Source organism: Lissotriton helveticus, chromosome 4_1, assembly GCF_964261635.1.
Source record: "Lissotriton helveticus chromosome 4_1, aLisHel1.1, whole genome shotgun sequence".
NCBI lineage: Eukaryota > Metazoa > Chordata > Amphibia > Caudata > Salamandridae > Lissotriton > Lissotriton helveticus.
Window position 1 is genome coordinate 925,651,656 of NC_136063.1, and position 19,771 is coordinate 925,671,426.

General features: G+C 41.4%; 1 protein-coding gene across 2 annotated transcripts in view; it reads left to right on the plus strand.

Annotated features, from left to right (window-relative positions):
• LOC144828913 (Y+L amino acid transporter 2-like) overlaps window positions 1–19,771 on the plus strand; it is a 505,595-nt gene that overhangs the window by 265,324 nt on the left and 220,500 nt on the right. The window lies entirely within an intron of this gene.

Below are 19,771 nucleotides of genomic sequence, written 5' to 3' on the forward strand. Positions count from 1 at the left end.
AGTATCAAATCATTTACACGTATTGCAGAAGTGAAAAAGGGAATAACTAAAATATCAACCGAAATAGTTTTTATTTTTTTAATTTTTTTTTTTATTGAGAGTTTTTTCCCCTATTTTGTTAATACATGGGCAGGGCACAATGACTGCAATACCATAAAGACATAAGCATATTCATACAAATACATATCAGTAAACAAAAAATATAACCAACATAAACAATATAAGGAAATTCTTGATATTCTAAGTGTCTAGTCCATACTTCCATCGTATGAACGGTTCCCAGATTTGCATACCCAATTTCTTCCCCTTTTTACCCTTCCTAGCATAAATGGCAGTTTCCAGTTTTTGTATTGACATTACTTTTCCTAGCCATTGGTGATATGTTGGTGGATTAGGGTCCAACCAAGTAGAAGCTAGTAACAGCCTCAAAATTGCCATTGACACAAATATAAAGTTTTTACAGCTCATTTGGTCTGAACTAATCCCCAATAGCATAATAGCCGGTGTTAATTCTATTGTTATTGAAATTGCCCTTTGAAAAAATTCCACAATGTCCCGTTTCAATTTATCCAGATGTGGGCAAGATGCGAAAATATGTGCCAAATCAGCATTTGTACTTCCGCATCTAAAGCAAGTAATACCTGATGTGCCGCCCCACTGAGCAATCTTTGCTGGTGTATAGTATAGATGGTATAACATCTTATAATGCTGGGCCTGGAGGGATGATGAACATAGCATTGTTTTCCCCATTTCCAACGACTCAATAAAGATATCCCCATCCGATTCCAGGTCTAATGACCATCTATCTATCCATTTCTCTAGATCATCTTTCTTTAAAGTTGTCATTTCTAGTTAATATCTTTTAATAGTGCAGTCAGAATCAACCGAAATAGTTGATGTACTTGTTACCTGGGCTTGAGGTCACATATGGCCTGCTTTAATCACTCAATATCCCCTTTCACAACCTGCTCTGAGTCACCGAAAAGCTTGGGCACCCCAAGGCGGCAAAGTTGCTTCTCATAAATGGTAACCAGGGTATTCTAGGCCAATTGCCCAGGTGAAGACAGTCACAAACCACTGCTCTATTAAATTTAAGATTACCCTTGAGCTAGATGGATAGCCATAAGAGCAGGAGACGTAAACCAATCAAATCAGCAATGTACACCATACCCAGTTCCTCTTGGACAATTTTGCTAGGTGTTCCTTGGTAGAATTTTAGAAGACGTCTTAAAAATGTATTCTCAGCTACCTGTAACAGTGCTGCAGGCGCACACCCTGAGATGTCACAGCCAAAACAAGTCACTGAGATATTTTTTGCCTTATACATTTTTAGTAATGTCTCTACATGGGAATTGTCTAAGAAACTGGAAAACTAATAAATGCCTTTAATTGCCCTTTTAAAGGACAATCAATTTGTCTGCATTAGAGGTCGCCTACGAGATGCAGATTCAGTATGATCCCTAAATAGGGAAAGTGCTCCACTTTGCTAATAACGTTACCTTTAATTCCAAATTTTCTTGTGCACATTTTCCTTGGGTCATTCACAATGACAGGAGACTTGCTGTAATTAGCTGACAAATCAAGGTCATTCATGAAGGAGACAAACCAGTTAAAGAGGTGCTACAAACCCAAGGCTGGATGCGCCATTAAGACTTCATCAACTGTATGTAGGAGAGCTGGCAATGGGCCACCACCCACCTTTAGTACATCTAGCACCAAAGTAGAAAAGGCTGTCTCCAACCTGTTGATGTAAAGAATTAAGAGAAATGGGGCCAATGTACACCACTGGGTAACCACTCTCTTCAAACTAAATGGTTGGTTCTGTTCTCCATTTATTCCAGATCTCACTGATGCTATCGGTCCTTCATGTCAATCATACAAAAAGGTGATCAGTGAAGGCTCTACCCCAATGGTCCCCTATGTGCCCAGAGTTTGAATCTATTGACCCTAACCTTACATCATTCATGACATGGTCAGTGACATCACTGATGACATCACTGATGACATCTCAAATGACATCACTGATGACATCACTGATGACAACATCCAGTGACTGTATGTTTCTGTAAAGTTAAAATATGTCTTACATATTGAAGAATGAGTGGATTTATAAGTGTCTGGATGAAGGATTTAGTAGGTGCATGACTGACTGTATGAGTGAGTGATTAAATGTGTCTCACTGAGTGCATGGGTTAGTGACTAAACTGTCTTAATTTCTGCATCATTATATCTTTTGTTCTGTAAACTGCTGCATGTGTTGATCAGTAGCTATATGAGTAACTATATGGGTTATTGATTGGTTGCCCATGTATTTGTATGGGAGACTGAGTGTGTATGTGGGTGTCTGGGAGGTGTATGACTCTGTGCATAGATGTGTGAGCAGTTGATTCACTAGATGTATGGGTTCAAAAGTGCATGTGGAAACAGCTGTATGGGCGGTTGACTGTGTGCATAAGTGTATTGGTGAGTGAATGGATATCTCAGTGCTACATGTCAAAGTAAGTACATATGTAAAACACAGTACATGTGAGAGTTGACATATATAAATAACTGTGCATAAGAGCCAGTGAATGTGTGAGTGGCTGTATGGATCATTGTGAACTTGTATCCGGGATTGTATAAGAGAGTAAATATGTGTTGGTATGTGTTTGAATAAGTAAGGTGTGTATAACTGTATAGTTGAGAAAATGGAGGTGTGATTGATTCTTTGCATGACTGACTAGATGTGTGTGTAACTTCATGGATGAGTGACAGTCTGTGAGTGTCTGTTTACACTGAGTGTATCTAAGGTTATATTAGAGTCTAAAGAAGTTCATCGTATTATCACATGAATGATGTCATCAGTGATGTGATCAGTAATGTCAAATGAGATGTCATCAGTGATGTCATCAGTGATGTCATTTGAGATGTCATCAGTGATGTCATCAGTGATGTCATCAGTGATGTCATCAGTGATGTCACTGACCATGTCATGAATGATGTAATATGTGACATCATCAAAAGTGGATTGCGGGTGCGCGATATATAGTTAGTGCAACTAACTATATATGGAATTTCAATGGTTTTGTGTGAGTAAAATAAGGTTTTGTAAATGCTAATTCCTAACTATATATGGTCTATAACCTATGGTTTTTTCAGTGAATTTTCAAGGTTTTATAAATGCTAATTCCTAACTATATATGGTCTATAACCTATGGTTTTTTCAGTGAATTTCAATGGTTTTTTAATAGCAAATATCAAAAGCTTTAAAATGTATTCTTCTTTAAATCGAAAAATATATTTTATATGTATTTAATATAATTTTTTTAAGTATATATATACATTTAAAAAAAAAAAATTGTTTCGCTACCGGTCCGCGCACCGGGTAGCTTCCCGTTAGCTCAATTTGGTGCCGCGACCTGGTCCGCGAACCGGTAAACGTTCCGTTAGCGCAACTGCCGCGTTAGAAAACAACATCGTGACGCGTCGCGTAAGCGCGACGTATCGCGTTGCCGCGTAATGCTTCTTATGACGCGCCGCGTTAGCGCACCCGGAAGTGTTCCGGAGCGTGAACCGAGGCGCGAAGCGCAGCTCCCCGGAAGCGATCCGGGGCGCGTCGCGTAAGCGCGACGTATCGCGTTGCCGCGTAATGCGTCTTATGACGCGCCGCGTTAGCGCACCCGGAAGTGCTCCGGAGCGCGAACCGAGGCGCGAAGCACAGCTCCCCGGAAGCGATCCGGGGCGCGGCGCGGAGCGCGTAACATAAGTGTAACAGGTCATGTGACTTGTTAATAAAACTTTCTATTGGTTCATTTCACTTTTGGTTTCCTAATGATGTAAGGCTAGGTCATGTGACCTAAAAATAACACTTTTCATTGGTTTAGAACATTTTTTTTTCCCAAATGATGAAAGCCCCCACCTTCTTTCCTCACTCTGACTTTCATCTTTGTGAGAGGAAGACCTGTTTTTGCTTATTAAAATAATGGCATCTGTAGTAGCTGCAGCTAGTGGACCCCCACCACCACCACAACCACCTAGGAAGGAAGGACCACCTCCACAGTTCCTTCCCAACCCAGAGGAGGAAGAGGACGAAGAAGAGGAAGAGGAAGTACAGCCAAGACAGTTTTTACGTGAGGAGCCCCGGAAATCTCACCACAAAGATAGTTTTATTTGGCAGTTTTTTTCTTTTCCTCGAGGCCAAAAAAAAGTGAATGCTCGCCACGTGACATGCCTCATATGCAAAGATGTTTTATCTAGAGGCACAGATAAAAAGTATAGTTACGGCAACTATACTATGCACCGTCATATGCAGAGGTGGCATCCACTGAATTACAACGTTGCAGAGATGCGTCACCTCCAAGACAACCCACCAACTCCTGTGGCCAGTACATCGGCACAGGTAACTCTGTCGGGGCCAGAGGCGCGGGAAACGGTGCCAAACATTCAACAGAATTTTGTGCACATGAAGATAGTGTGCCTTTATTGTGGTGACCTACTCTCATGTGCAAATATGAGTATCAATTTGATAAACAGAGCATTTGAAAACCACAAGTGCTCAAAACGCCCCAAAAAATAATTTTTTTTTTGCTCCTGTTGAGCCCTTTGTAATGCCTGTTTTTCGTTGTTCCCCCTCAAAAAAAACAAAAAAAATATAAAACCGTTCAAAAAATACAAAAAAAGTAAAAAATTGTTCAGAAAAATAATTAAAAAAAATATAAAACAACAAAAATAATAAAAAAAAGTTCTTTTCAGAACTACCTCCCCTTTATAAAAAAATTGCTAGAATGTTTAGCACTCTGGCAACCTCTATTTCTTTTGGTTCGCTTCCCGGTTCGCTCGCCGGTACGCGAACCGGGAGCGAACCCCAAAAATTTTTTTTTAAAAAGAAGAGTAAGTATCAATCAATCAATCAGGAGTTTGTTAAAGCGCGACTACTCACCCGTAAGGGTCTCAAGGCGCTAGGGGTGGGGGGGGGAGTTGGGGGGGTGCAGGTTCCATTCCATCAAGGAGGGGGTCTGTCGAAGAGCCAGGTTTTGAGGTTTCTTGCGAAGATGGGGAGCGATGTTGTCTGTCTGAGGTGGAGCGGAAGGGCGTTCCATGCCTTGGCCGCGAGGAAGGAGAAGGAGCGGCCTCCCGATCTGGTCTTTCTGGTGCGGGGGACCACAGCGTAGGAAAGCTGGGCTGATCGTAGGGTCCTTTGGGGTGCGTGGAATTTGAGTCGGCTGTTCAGGTATGCTGGTCCGGTGCCGTGGAGGGCCTTGTGTGCGTGGGTGAGCATCTTAAAGGTGATTCTCGCCTCGACGGGGAGCCAGTGGAGTGTGCGCAGGTGCTGGGAGATGTGGCAGTGTTTTGGCAGGTTGAGGACCAGTCTTGCGGCGGCGTTCTGGATGTTCTGTAGCTTGCGGATGAGGTTTTTGTTTATTCCGGCGTAGAGTGCGTTGCCGTAGTCGAGTCTGCTGGTGACCAGGGCGTGAGTGACTGTCTTTCGGTGTTCGAGGGGGATCCATTTGAAGGTCTTACGAAGGAGGCGGAGGGTGTGGAAGCAGGAAGATGAGACAGAGTTGATCTGGCGGTCCATTTTGAGCTCGGAGTCCAGGATGATTCCCAGGTTGCGTGCGTGGTCTGTGGGGGTTGGCGGGTTTCCGAGGGCGGTGGGCCACCAGGTGTCGCTCCAGGCGTCGGGGTTTGGGCCCATGATGAGTACTTCTGTTTTGTTGGTGTTTAGTTGTAGGCAGCTGTTTTTCATTCATTTGGCAACGGCTTCCATGCCTTCTCGAAAGTTGCGTCTGGCGGTGTTGGGCTCGTTGGATAGGGAGAGGATGAGCTGAGTGTCGTCTGCATATGACACGATGTTGAGTCCGTAGGTTCTGACGATGGGGGCAAGTGGAGCCATGTAGACGTTGAAGAGCGTCGGGCTGAGGGAGGAGCCCTGGGGGACTCCGCAGGTGATAGGTGTGGGGTCCGAGAGGAAAGGGGGGAGTCTGACCCGCTGCGTCCTGCTGGAAAGGAAGGAGCAGATCCAGTCGAGGGCCTTGTCCTGGATTCCTGCATCGTAGAGTCTGCGTATTAGGGTGCGGTGGGAGACTGTGTCGAACGCCGCTGATAGGTCGAGGAGGATGAGGGCTACTGTTTCTCCTTTGTCCAGTAAGGTATGGATGTCGTCTGTTGCGGCGAGGAGGGCGGTTTCCGTACTGTGGTTTTTTCTGAAGCCGGATTGGGAGGAGTCGAGGATGTTGTGTTCTTCAATGAATGTGGCGAGTTGGCTGTTGATGGCTTTCTCGATGACTTTCGCTGGGAACGGGAGCAGGGAGATGGGTCTGTAGTCTTTGAGGTCGGTATAAGGGAAGGAAACAGAGAGTAATGTTAAAAGAAAGACAGCTATAGGGAGTAACACAGAGATACTGTTTAATAGATCTATTTACCGAAGAAAAGATGGAAGAGGGTATAATTGTGAAAAACAAAATAGATAAGGAAGTGGAAGAAAAAAAGTAGAGAAGAAGAATAATAAACAAGAGTTTCTTAGAGAATGTGAGTGAATGTTCAAAATAAGATTAAAACATGTGGAATAACAGAGAGAAAAAAGAGAAAGCAGAAAAGAAGAAGTAACAGAAAAGGAATGATTGAAACAGCAAAGAAATGTAAATAACATAGGGGCATATTATCAACAGAGGTGATAAAATTATCGCTGCTTTTGCGGAAGAAATCTGCCGCTAAAGCCGCTTTTGCGGCAGTTTTCTGCCGATAAAAGCAGCGATAATTTTATTGCCTGTGTTGATAATATGCCCCTTAGTGTGCTTGAACTACAGAGAGAAAGCATAATGAACAAGTAGTGAAAGAGTGATCAGTCAGAGACAGTGAGAGTAATAGAGACGGAGTGAGTGAACAAGAGTGAGGAAGTATGAGAAGAGAGGGACTGAGAAAAAGAGTGGAAGGAGTAGAGTAAGTAAGTAATAGAGAAAGGAATGAGGGAAGTAGCAAAGGCAGGAAAGTGAGGGTTAAAGAAATGAAGTAGTGGAACTAATAGAAGTTAAATGTGATAGAAATGTAACGAAAAGAGTACAAAACATTTACCTTATAATTGTCGTTAACTTAGTCACTTGTTATTTTTATACTTTCAATCTGTGAAAGAGAGAACAAACATTTGAAACATATTAAAACATGTATTTAAAAATTAGAAAAGACAAGGGAAAAGATTGAAGGACAAACAGTTTTTCAACAACTTTGACACTTACAGAAGCCTCTGCTTCCCCATGCCCCCTACACAGTCCTAAAAATATACATTTTAAACTAACAGTATCTTGATACAGATGAAGTGAGGCCTATATTGCAACATGGTGCATCTTTTGCACTGCTGCTGTCTCACAAAAGTGACACAACGGCAGCGCAAAAGAGGTGCACAGCCATCATAAAATTGTCCCTAACATTTTAAATGATTGTTTCAGGATGCCAATAAGGTGTGTCCTATCCAGAGGTTTGTTTGAGGTGAGGCCTATTCAGGGTTGCAGATGAAATTTAGGCTTGTTGAAGAGTACAGAGGAGATAATACATGTCCATGCCTACCAATGAAGTGAGTCATGTCCACTTCACTCTTGAACAAAGGCCAGACCTCTTCTGTGTCTGTGGACAGGCCTAAACTTAATCTGCACAATGTCATTCGTAAAGTTAGGAAACACACGTGATGTAATTGAAAAATGTGGAATTTCTTTTCCTCATTTCACAATCACATCACCTGTGTTTCCTTTGCTTAGGTATCTCATTGTGCAGATGGAGTCTAGCATATCAAAGAGTACACAGAAGTTGAGCACTGTATACAACAATTTTGACATTTACAGAAGATTCAGCTTATCCATGCCCCCTACACAATCCTAAATGTTTACAGTTTAAACTGACGGTATCTTGTTGGAGATGAAGTGAGGCCTGTCTTGCAACATGGTGCATCTTTTGCATCACTGCTGCATCGGTTTCATGTGGCACGGGACTTTACAGCATGACACATCTGCCTAGATGCATCAAGTTGTAAATATGTCGCCACATAGCAAATCTTTTGCACCGCCGCTGCGTCACAAAAGTGACGCACAGTGGCGCAAAAGAGGCACACGGCTATCATAAATCTGTCCCTAACATTTTAAATGATTGATTCAGGATGACAATAAGGTGTGGCCTATTCAGAGGTTTGTTTGAGGTGAGGCCTACTCAGGGTTGCAGATGAAATTTAAGCTTGTTGAAGAGTACAGAGGAGATAATACATGTGCAGGCCTACCAATGAAGTAAGTCATGTCCACTTCACTCTTGAACAAAGGCCAGACCTCTTCTGTGTCCGTGGACGGGCCTAAACCTCATCTGCACAATGTGATTCGTAAAGTTAGGAAACACAGGTGATGTAATTGAAAAATGTGGAATTTCTTTTGCTCATTTCACAATCACATCACCTGTGTTTCCTTTGCTTAGATATCTCATTGTGCAGATGGAGTCTAGCATATCAAAGACTACGCAGAAGGTGAGCACTGTATGGAACATGGCTATGTAACTCAAAGAATCAAAATCTAAATTTGCCAAGCACAGATGGGGACGTATTTACAAGGACCTTGCACCACGGGGAAATGTCTTAAATTAAAATGGGAAAAATAACATCAAAGGGACTCAAAGGCCTTGTAAATATGCCCCAAGCAACCTATGAAACTCTAGCAGTACATATCAAGAAACCTAATTGATTTCAAAAAACGTTTTTAAACAAATTATGTAAAGCAATTATATACCTACATTCATGGGGAAGTGACTTAAAATGCTCTAAGACACATGAAAGTGTTTTTTAAGGCCCTTGCACCATTTTTGCGTCACTTTTAACATGGCTATGTAACTCAAAGAATGAAAATCTAAATTTGCCAAGCACACATGGGGGCGTATTTACAAGGACCTTCCACCACGGGGAAATGTCTTTAATTAAATAACATCAGAGAGACTCAAAGGCCTTATAAATATGCCCAAAGCAACCTATGAAACTCTAGCAGTACATATCAAGAAACCTAATTGATTTCAAAAAACGTTTGTAAACACATCATGTACATCAATTATATACCTACATTCAAGGGGAACTGACTTAAAATGCCCTAAGACACATGAAAGCGTTTTTTTTAAGGCCCTTGCACCATTTTTGCGTCACTTTTAACATGGCTATGTAACTCAAATAATCAAAATCTAAATTTGCCAAGCACAGATGGGGGCGTATTTACAAGGACCTTGCACCACGGGGAAATGTCTTAAATTAAAATGGGAAAAATAACATCAGAGAGACTCAAAGGCCTTATAAATATGCCCAAAGCAACCTATGAAACTCTAGCAGTACATATCAAGAAACCTAATTGATTTCAAAAAACGTTTTTAAACACATTATGTACATCAATTATATACCTACATTCAAGGGGAAATGACTTAAAATGCCCTAAGACACATGAAAGCGTTTTTTTTAAGGCCCTTGCACCATTTTTGCGTCACTTTTAACATGGCTATGTAACTCAAATAATCAAAATCTAAATTTGCCAAGCACAGATAGGGGCGTATTTACAAGGACCTTGCACCACGGGGAAATGTCTTAAATTAAAATGGGAAAAATAACATCAGAGAGACTCAAAGGCCTTATAAATATGCCCCAAGCAACCTATGAAACTCTAGCAGTACATATCAAGAAACCTAATTGATTTAAAAAAAGTTTTTAAACACATCATGTACATCAATTATATACCTACATTCAAGGGGAAATGACTTAAAATGCCCTAAGACACATGAAAGCGTTTTTTTTAAGGCCCTTGCACCATTTTTGCGTCACTTTTAACATGGCTATGTAACTCAAATAATTAAAATCTAAATTTGCCAAGCACAGATGGGGGCGTATTTACAAGGACCTTGCACCACGGGGAAATGTCTTAAATTAAAATGGGAAAAATAACATCAGAGAGACTCAAAGGCCTTATAAATATGCCCAAAGCAACCTATAAAACTCTAGCAGTACATATCAAGAAACCTAATTGATTTCAAAAAACGTTTTTAAACACATCATGTAAAGCAATTATTCAACCACATTCATGGGGAAGTGAGTTAAAATGCCCTAAGACACATGTAAGCGTATTTTGAAGGCCCTTGCACCATTTTTGCGTCACTTTTAACATGGCTATGTAACTCAAAGAAACAAAATCTATTTGTAAAACACTTGACACAAAGCAACATTTTAAATACACAACTTTCTTCATAATTTTCTCCCTAAAGCATACTATTCTCTATCTAAATTAAATGAATCTTTTCTCACCTTAGCAAATACTTTATGAGTTTCAAAACAGTCTCAGACACACACCAATTTGTCTTCAGAAGAGCAAAGGGTATGCACTCCAGATATTGCAACCAACAATGGCACACAAATGCTGTAATTCATCACACATATCTCTAATGTCACCCAATCAAAACTCTTCCCTCACTTTTTTTTAAATCAACACCCTTCCCCCCTCTGCACTTTCTGCCTTTTTTGCATAGCAACCACCTCCTGAAAGACCTCTCATGTTTGCAACTTCACACAACAATGTTTCAATTGAACTCTGAACTCTCAGTACACCTGCGTATCCAGTGCAATCTTTCATAAAATGATTTTTTCTTGACCATTCAAATTACATCTTTCAAAGAACTCATCCATGCACCCTAACTTTCTGTTTCCAGCAATCAAAATCCACCAATCACTGCTACTGATTCATTAGCACAGACACTCCACAGTTTTTTTCATTATAAACTCTTATTTTTTCAACTGCCATTTCATTGCCACACTTCATCTGACTGCAGCAGAACCTTCTCTCACCATGTTTTCTGTCTGGATTGTTGGACATAGTTATATCCACTGGGCTCAAAGGTTTGCTGATAACAGAAATTTACACAACCTCAATTTACAAAATGTGGAAATCAAGTGGATTGGCCACAGAGGATTAAAATGTCACCAATTGATACCATTGGTGAAAACCTTTTTGCATTTGCCAAAACCTGACCTGTTAATTGTGCACTGTGGAGGAAATGACTTGGGCACTTTGACTGGGGTAGGTCTGGAAATGCTTTTAAAGGACACCTTTGACCAATTGATGGCACTTTTCCCTCAAACTGCCTTGGTATATTCAAATATATGCCAAAGACAGAAATGGAGGTGGTCGAACCAATTTATTTTCACAAATTGAGAAATCGGGGAAGCATGTAAATAAGTCTGTTTCAGCTTACATGAGAGACCATGGAATGGGCTCCATGTACAACAATAACTTGCGTTACTACATGCAAGATATCTACAGAGCAGATGGAGTTCACTTCTCAGATGAGGGTAACAGAATTTTCATCCTGAATTTAAGACTGTGCATTGGTACCTACTTGTAGGTACCTAAATCAGCCACAGGACCCAAAAGCTCTTTTCAGAGCTACCCTACATCTGATCACTCACAATTATTATTTTACTCTAACTTTTTCACTAATTTTCACCAAAGTACGCTCCCCGGAGCGCTACCCGGTACGCGCACCGGACGCTAACCACGCGAAAATGTAAAAAAAAATGTGTTTTTTTCGCACATATGGGCCTCCTCAACGACCCTCAGAATACCTAGGGGGTCAGGATACGTGTACCTTGCCCCTTTCTACCCATTCTGATCATTATTTGCCCTCCATCTTGTATCTCAATTATACCGAAACACAAAATGGAGGACTCCCATAACGCTGCCGGTTCGCGTACCGGGGCGCGCACCGGGAAGCGCTCGCTCAAAAAAGGTGGGAAAGTAATATACAGAAAAACCACTGGAGACACTTTCACCAAATATAGATTAGCTCATACTACATACCAATCCCTACCATTTTCACAAATTTGGTTGGAATTCCATTTAACCATTTAGCCTGTAGACCTCTCTAAATACCCTGAGGTAAATTACTACACAAAACACATCTGAAGTGTTGGAATTGACAACCAATTAAAATGTTACTTTCATTTTCTACTTTTTTTACCTGACATTTGATTGGTTATGTACCTGAATATATATTAAAAAAAAGAGAGAGAAACACAGCCATTTTGACTACTACTTCCTGAACTACATTGCAAGATCATTTTCACTCACAACTTAAACTTGTTTTTAAAAGGTAAGATATTATTTTATAAATTTGAAAACATTTTCAGATAGTTATATACTATCCCTCTGTAAGAGTTACACATTGAGAAAGGCTTGTTTATTATAATTATGGATTGATTTAGGTTTCTGTGGTATAATTATGAATTTACTTAGGCTTTTTCAAAGGCACTTTTTAATAGTACTACTTCACGCCTCAAAAGTACCTGTCTGAACTTAAACCCAACAGTGCCCTATCTCTACTGATATATTTATTTTTATTCAAATTTCAGCACAAAAATGCAAGGAGAACAGAACGTTTCCTTTGAAATTGTCCTAGACATGAACAATGAGGAAATCATTGAACCCATTGACTTGGAATTCATGGATGAATCACGAGACCATGAACTTCTACAATGTATTAGAATCTGTGGATTTCTTACTTCAATATGAGGACGGTCAAATGTGGGAAGTTATGTTCAGTCAAAAAGAAGACATATCGGACAGTCAAATGTTAGACGTTCTATTAAATTTTGAAAAAGAATCAGAAAAATAAAATTATATTTAATATTAAAAAATTGTTTGAGTCTTTAATCATTTTTATATGTAATTCATAAACTAGTACCAAATTGATTATAATGTAAAGTCAGACTTATAGTATACTGTGCACAATCCCAAAAATAAATTTATATTTAATAATCATAAATACTGCTACTTAAATAAAAAAAACAAAAAAAAACAACAAAAAGAACAATCAATAAACATACAATATTTCAAAATATCATAGTCTATCATTCTTTTTTCCTTATAGTACGCTCCCCAGACCGCTTCCCGGTGCGCGTACCGGGCGCTCCCCACGGCAAAAAATTTTTTTTTTCTTTTTTTTTTTTTCCCCCGCGGGGCCCTTTTAAAGCCTCCACATCAAACGTAGGGGGTCAGGGAGGATCTACTATGCCCCCTTATGGTCATTTCCCCCTTTGTTTTGGCCTCCTCTTGTCTCTCAATCCTACCGAGAGACAAGATGGCGGCCGCTCCGGACTGTTTAGAATGTTGACAGACACCGGAGAGCCAATAAGCTTCGCTTCGCGAAGTTCCGTTACGCGTCAGGTACGCGAACCGGGGCGCTGCCCGGAGCGCGCTTACAGATATATATATATTTTTTAACGTTAATTTCTCAAAATCCACTGGAGCACATATATTCAGACCTAGCAAAGGCACATCGGACTAACAGTCCCTACAATTTTGCCAAGTTTCGTGCAAATCCATTCAGCCGTTCGGGCTAAAAGTGAGGCCAACCGCCCTATGGAAATTAACATGGGAAAAACACGTTTTGGGACCCCCCTTTTTTCTCGGCCCCCCCTTGACGAACCCCCCCCAGGGGCTGCTCAGGAACTAAATGTTCCATTTTCCTGAAAATTTCAGCCAATTCCGTCCTCAAACGCCAAAGTTATTAGACATAGAATTTTCAAAAATCCCATAGAGAAAAAATCCTAACTATATATACCTACTGGCGACCGCCAGTAGGTAATATATATATATATATATATATCCAAACAAAAAGACGTGCGCCATTCGCCACGCCACACGGACCACACCAGCATACTTTTATTTTTGAAAATACAGGCATAACGTGTTTCGAGTTTCAGCAACTCTTCTTCAAATGCCATCAGCTACCATGTTCGTGGGTTCGTTAGGGTTTTAATAACGTAACTCTAAAAACAGTAAAAAAGGACTTGAGTCCATTCCTTCCAGTTAAAGGGACAGCAGTTCGGGAATTGTATCCACGCTCCTTTCCAAGCATAACAGCAGAGGTGAGTACTTCACAATGTGCAAGGTTTACGAGTAACCCCCCAGTGGTGCTTATATCTCAGTTACCTCTGTTGTTCAACTTCAAAACTTAGTATACGTTCGTCAGGGACTACATTGCCCAGAATACTCCATTGTTGCCTTTCACATTTACACTGGTTTTCACTGCCGATTATGGTAAAAGCCAAATTGTACAAAGTGTCCCGAGTGCAAATCATGCATTCAAAAGGAGAGAGTTCCATACCTCGGTTTTCATTGTACTATTAACATTTCACTACCACGTAGATGTCATGTAGCTTTTCATGTTCCCCAATTGTAACTTCAAGTGGGTCGTGCTCAGGAAAATCCTCAGCATACCCTTGCTGCACAAATGTCCATCCACCAAGTTCGGGCGGGCCCCTCCTGGGGGCCCTTCCAATACAAACTCCGTTCGTGTAAATTACAGCAGCCGGAGGGCACCCTTTTAAAGAAGCTCCACGCTTCGTGTCCCAAAGCTCTGACAAGAAAAGGTGCCTCTTCCTCGCGGGTCAGGGTCCGTCTTGAGATGTGTCAGGCATCTCTGTTATGTCCAAACAAAAAGACGTGCGCCATTCGCCACGCCACACGGACCACACCAGCATACTTGACAGAGTTCTTTTATTTGTGAAAATACAGGCATAACGCGTTTCGAGTTTCAGCAACTCTTCTTCAAATGCCATCAGCTACCATGTTCGTGGGTTCGTTAGGGTTTTAATAACGTAACTCTAAAAACAGTGAAAAAGGACTTGAGTCCATTCCTTCCAGTTAAAGGGACAGCAGTTCAGGAATTGTATCCACGCTCCTTTCCAAGCATAACAGCAGAGGTGAGTACTTCACAATGTGCAAGGTTTACGAGTAACCCCCCAGTGGTGCTTATCTCTCAGTTACCTCTGTTGTTCAACTTCAAAACTTAGTATCCGTTCGTCAGGGACTACATTGCCCAGAATACTCCATTGTTGCCCTTCACATTTACACTGGTTTGCACTGCCGATTATGGTAAAAGCCAAATTGTACAAAGTGTCCCGAGTGCAAATCATGCATTCAAAAGGAGAGAGTTCCATACCTCGGTTTTCATTGTACTATTAACATTTCACTACCACGTAGATGTCATGTAGCTTTTCATGTTCCCCAATTGTAACTTCAAGTGGGTCGTGCTCAGGAAAATCCTCAGCATACCCTTGCTGCACAAATGTCCATCCACCAAGTTCGGGCGGGCCCCTCCTGGGGGCCCTTCCAATACAAACTCCGTTCGTGTAAATTACAGCAGCCGGAGGGCACCCTTTTAAAGAAGCTCCACGCTTCGTGTCCCAAAGCTCTGACAAGAAAAGTTGCCTCTTCCTCGCGGGTCGGGTCCGTCTTGAGATGTGTCAGGCATCTCTGTTATGTCCAAACAAAAAGACGTGCGCCATTCGCCACGCCACACCACACGGACCACACCAGCATACTTGACAGAGTTCTTTTATTTGTGAAAATACAGGCATAACGCATTTCGAGTTTCAGCAACTCTTCTTCAAATGCCATCAGCTACCATGTTCGTGGGTTCGTTAGGGTTTTAATAACGTAACTCTAAAAACAGTGAAAAAGGACTTGAGTCCATTCCTTCCAGTTAAAGGGACAGCAGTTCAGGAATTGTATCCACGCTCCTTTCCAAGCATAACAGCAGAGGTGAGTACTTCACAATGTGCAAGGTTTACGAGTAACCCCCAAGTGGTGCTTATATTTCAGTTACCTCTGTTGTTCAACTTCAAAACTTAGTATCCTTTCGTCAGGGACTACATTGCCCAGAATACTCCATTGTTGCCCTTCACATTTACACTGGTTTGCACTGCCGATTATGGTAAAAGCCAAATTGTACAAAGTGTCCCGAGTGCAAATCATGCATTCAAAAGGAGAGAGTTCCATACCTCGGTTTTCATTGTACTATTAACATTTCACTACCACGTAGATGTCATGTAGCTTTTCATGTTTCCCCAATTGTAACTTCAAGTGTGTCTTGCTCAGGAAAATCCTCAGCATACCCTTGCTAGCTATATATATATATATATATATATATATATATATATATATATATATGGAAATTGCAATCACATCTATTCTCATCATATTGCTAACTTCTTGGCCTAATACATATTGGGCGTTCACATTCTTAACGTTGCGCTTGCTAGGTATACAAGTAGAGACACAAAGAGAACAAAACATTGGGCCACATTGTATGCATAGACAGCATGGCAGTAGGATCACAAAGAATATACACAAAATTGTCAACAGTTTCCAGCCCCAAGTAACAAACAATGTCCCTAAACTAACCAGCCATTTAAAGTCCAAGTTCCTATATCGGGATGAATTTCAGTGGTTGTTTTAGGCAGATTGGAAATAGCCAAAAGCACATTTTGGCTGCAATGTCTACATAAAAACATTTTTAATAAACCTTCCAGTGTTCTTCTTTATGAGGGCTAGGGTACCAATGATATGTTCATGAGGAGGGCTGAATAGTATTAATCAAAGTGTGCACAGAACGTTTCTCTTGCAGAATGTACATCACTCTAAATACTAGTATTAAAGAGAATATACAGATTATCACAAAAACAATTTCTGCTTCAGAGGCCCAGGAGGACCAAACGGGGCCATGGGAATTAGGACGAAGAGCCGCAAAGGGCTGCTCCTCCTCCAAAATGGGACGATCAAAGGGGTATATTGCTAAAAAGTACTTGAAGAATAGAGGCCGCTGTACAACCAGCCAGAGGGGAGTCTTCTCCCTGTGTCCATCTGAGCCTCACATGCAGGCTCCTATTGTTTTCTCCCACGGTGGAGCTGCACAACTTGCAACTCAGGAAAACAATCACGGTCCAGTTTTAAGGGATAGGGCAATCACCTTCTAGGACAAACACCCTCAACTATCCTGTCCAATGTCTCAGGCAGTGCACCAGTATTCTTCACTTTAATCTAACAGGCACCAAAGGCACAGCACCTGTACCCTGAACTCAAGTCCTTCCCTAACTCCTGTGTTGCTCCGCTGGTGCACTGCTCTTTTGTCGAGCCACAGATTGTACACAGTATGCCCAGGCACCTCTTGATCAACAAACACAGGTGCAGACTTGCATTCACTCGGGGACCAGGACTCAAAGGCCTGATATTGGAGTATCTGAAGCAACCCCTGTTTCAAAGGGGGTCACCTCAAGCAAAGCCTCCTTGCCGTCCTTGTCGGTCTGTGACTCTCAGCTGGGCATCAAAAACTGGATCAATGCAAAGAATTCTCCGTCCTGATTTGTGATCCCGTCTTTCGTCGAAGACAGTGGCAGGGGTACACTCTTCACGTCGCGTTTATAGGTTCAGTGCTTCCGGCCTTCTACCTTCACGGCAATCCTAGTTGCCAGCAATTTATTTACACCTTTCCTCTAATTCCACTAATTCCAAGACTGCTCAAGAAGCTCAAAGCAGAACCTTGCACAATGATTCTAGTAGCACCGGCGTGGCCCCGCCAGTTTTGGTTCACAGAGCTTCTCCTGCTCTCCCAAGATCATCCAATTCATCTGCGGCCAATTCCCTCTCTATTGACGATGTCCCAGGGACAAGTGGTACATCCGGATCCAAGCTCACTTCACTTGACAGCGTGGCTCCTGAGCACCGAGAGTTTCAAAACTTAGATATCAATCAAGAATGTGAAGAGATGCTAGCTCAGGCCCGTGCCCCAAGTACGAATAAGACCTATCATTCAAAATGGAAACGCTCCTGCTTGTGGTGGCGCCGAGAGGACATTCATCTTTTCTCTTCTGCTCCTCATCAGAACTTACCTTACATTTTGTCTCTGGCCAAGTCAGGTCTCGCCCATTCTTCTATCAATGTGCACCTGGCCGGCATCTCTAGATTCAGATGGACGGCTTCTGGTCATTCCCTCTGGTCGGCAAGAATTGTCAAACAATTTTTAAAAGGACTCTTTAAGGTTTTCCCTCCGGTTAGATCTCCGCCTCCCGTGTGGCAACTAAATTTGGTTCTTGCCCAACTCATGAGACCTCCTTTTGAGCCTATTTATAGAGCGGTTTTTAAGTTTCTTTCATGGAAAGTGGCCCTCCTTCTCGCTTTAACATCAGCCAGAAGGGTTGGGGAACTTCAAGCTCTCACTCTTAAGGATCCATTCTTACAGTTTAAGAAGGACACTCTTATTCTGAGGACAAATCCGAAATTCATTCCAAAGGTCCCTTTATTCTAAAATTCTTTTTCCCTCAACCTACAACTCCAGCGGCGAGGTCTCTTCATTCCTTGAATGTCCAAAGATGTTTAAAATTCTTTCTCCAGCGCACCAAGGACTTCAGGAAATCTACTCATCTCTTTGTCACTTTTAGTGCACCTCACAAAGGTTTTCCTCTTTCAAAGCAAGGCGTTTCACGTTGGATTGCCAGTGCGATCCACTACTGCCATCAAGTGGTTGGTAAGCCCCTAGAAAGGCAAGTCTGGGCGCACTCCACAAGATCAGTTTCATCGTCTGCTGCTCTTTTCGCTGGAGTGCCGATCAAGGACATTTGCAGAGCGGCTACATAGAGCAGTGCCCATACCTTCACGAAGCATTACTGCTTGGACTCTTCCACACGGACTGAGGCAGCAGTGGGACAGGCAGTCCTGAGGAACCTCTTCCAGTGAGCGGTGAGCTTTCCCTTCCAACCCTCCTTCCTGTTATTGCTGTTGCACATTTTGTATCAAATGGTTTTTTTCTGCTAATGTTTGAATATCTGCTTATTACTTATGAGAATATAGATACAAAGTTATTCCAGTATTTATTTTACAAAATATGCATTGTTGCTAACTGCTAACTACTCTGTTACAAGCTATTGAAATCTATGAAAGTTCCAATACTGGAGTAAGAAAACTAGTTACTTACCTGTAACTTTGGTTCTCCAGTATTGGTAACTTTCATAGATTCCCATGCGCCCACCCTCCTCCCCTGAGAAAGCTCAGCCTTCAGCATATTTGGTTATATTGTTACACAACAGCTACGAAAATCTGAGGCTCTGAGGCTCTCACAGGAAGATTCTAAGGGGTGAGGCTAATCTGATTGGTTGTTGCATTAGCTTGGTCTCTTTTACAAAAAGAGGTGGATATGCTACAAAATGAGATGAGGCCTAGGCCTTTTCTTTCTCTTTTGTACCTACTGCTATGTTATTTTTACTCACCGAGACTCCCATTCCAACGACGGGGAATGATACAAGCTATCGGGAATCTGTGAAAGTTACCAATACTGGCGAACCAAAGTTACAGGTAAGTAACTTGTTTTTTTATTTGAGCTGTGTAACATAATAGCACATTAATGCAAACTTTATTCCATAGCCTTTTTATCTGGCCCTAGCACAACAATTTTGAGTGAAAACCAGTATTTCTGTATGCATGGCAGAGCTATTCTCTGCACATGGCCTACAGACGCTGCTACCCCTTGATAATGTTATTCAATAGGATAAACACCATCTGCATATATGTGCTCCTAACAGAATATTAAATATTTCCTTTAGCTAATGTTACCTAAAACAGATCTGTGATGTCCAGTCTTGTTCCAGGAAGGCTTAATCAAGGCCATAAGTTCATTGAAACAACTAAGTAAATTCTTCCATTATCTTAAATGTAGTTAAATTACTAATGACAATATCCTAAATATTATTAACATGAATTGAGAATGAATTAGACCCTAATTTTCCTAGTCACATTATAGCCTCAGACATCATTGGAGCAAAATGTACATTACCTGTAGTGTTTTGCCCTACAATGTTAGAATCAGGAAATGTAATTAATACAAAGAAATCAGTTTATTAAACTACTCTTCAAAATTACAAACTTTCATAGTGTAATTTAGAAATCCCACACTGTCACAGTGGCTC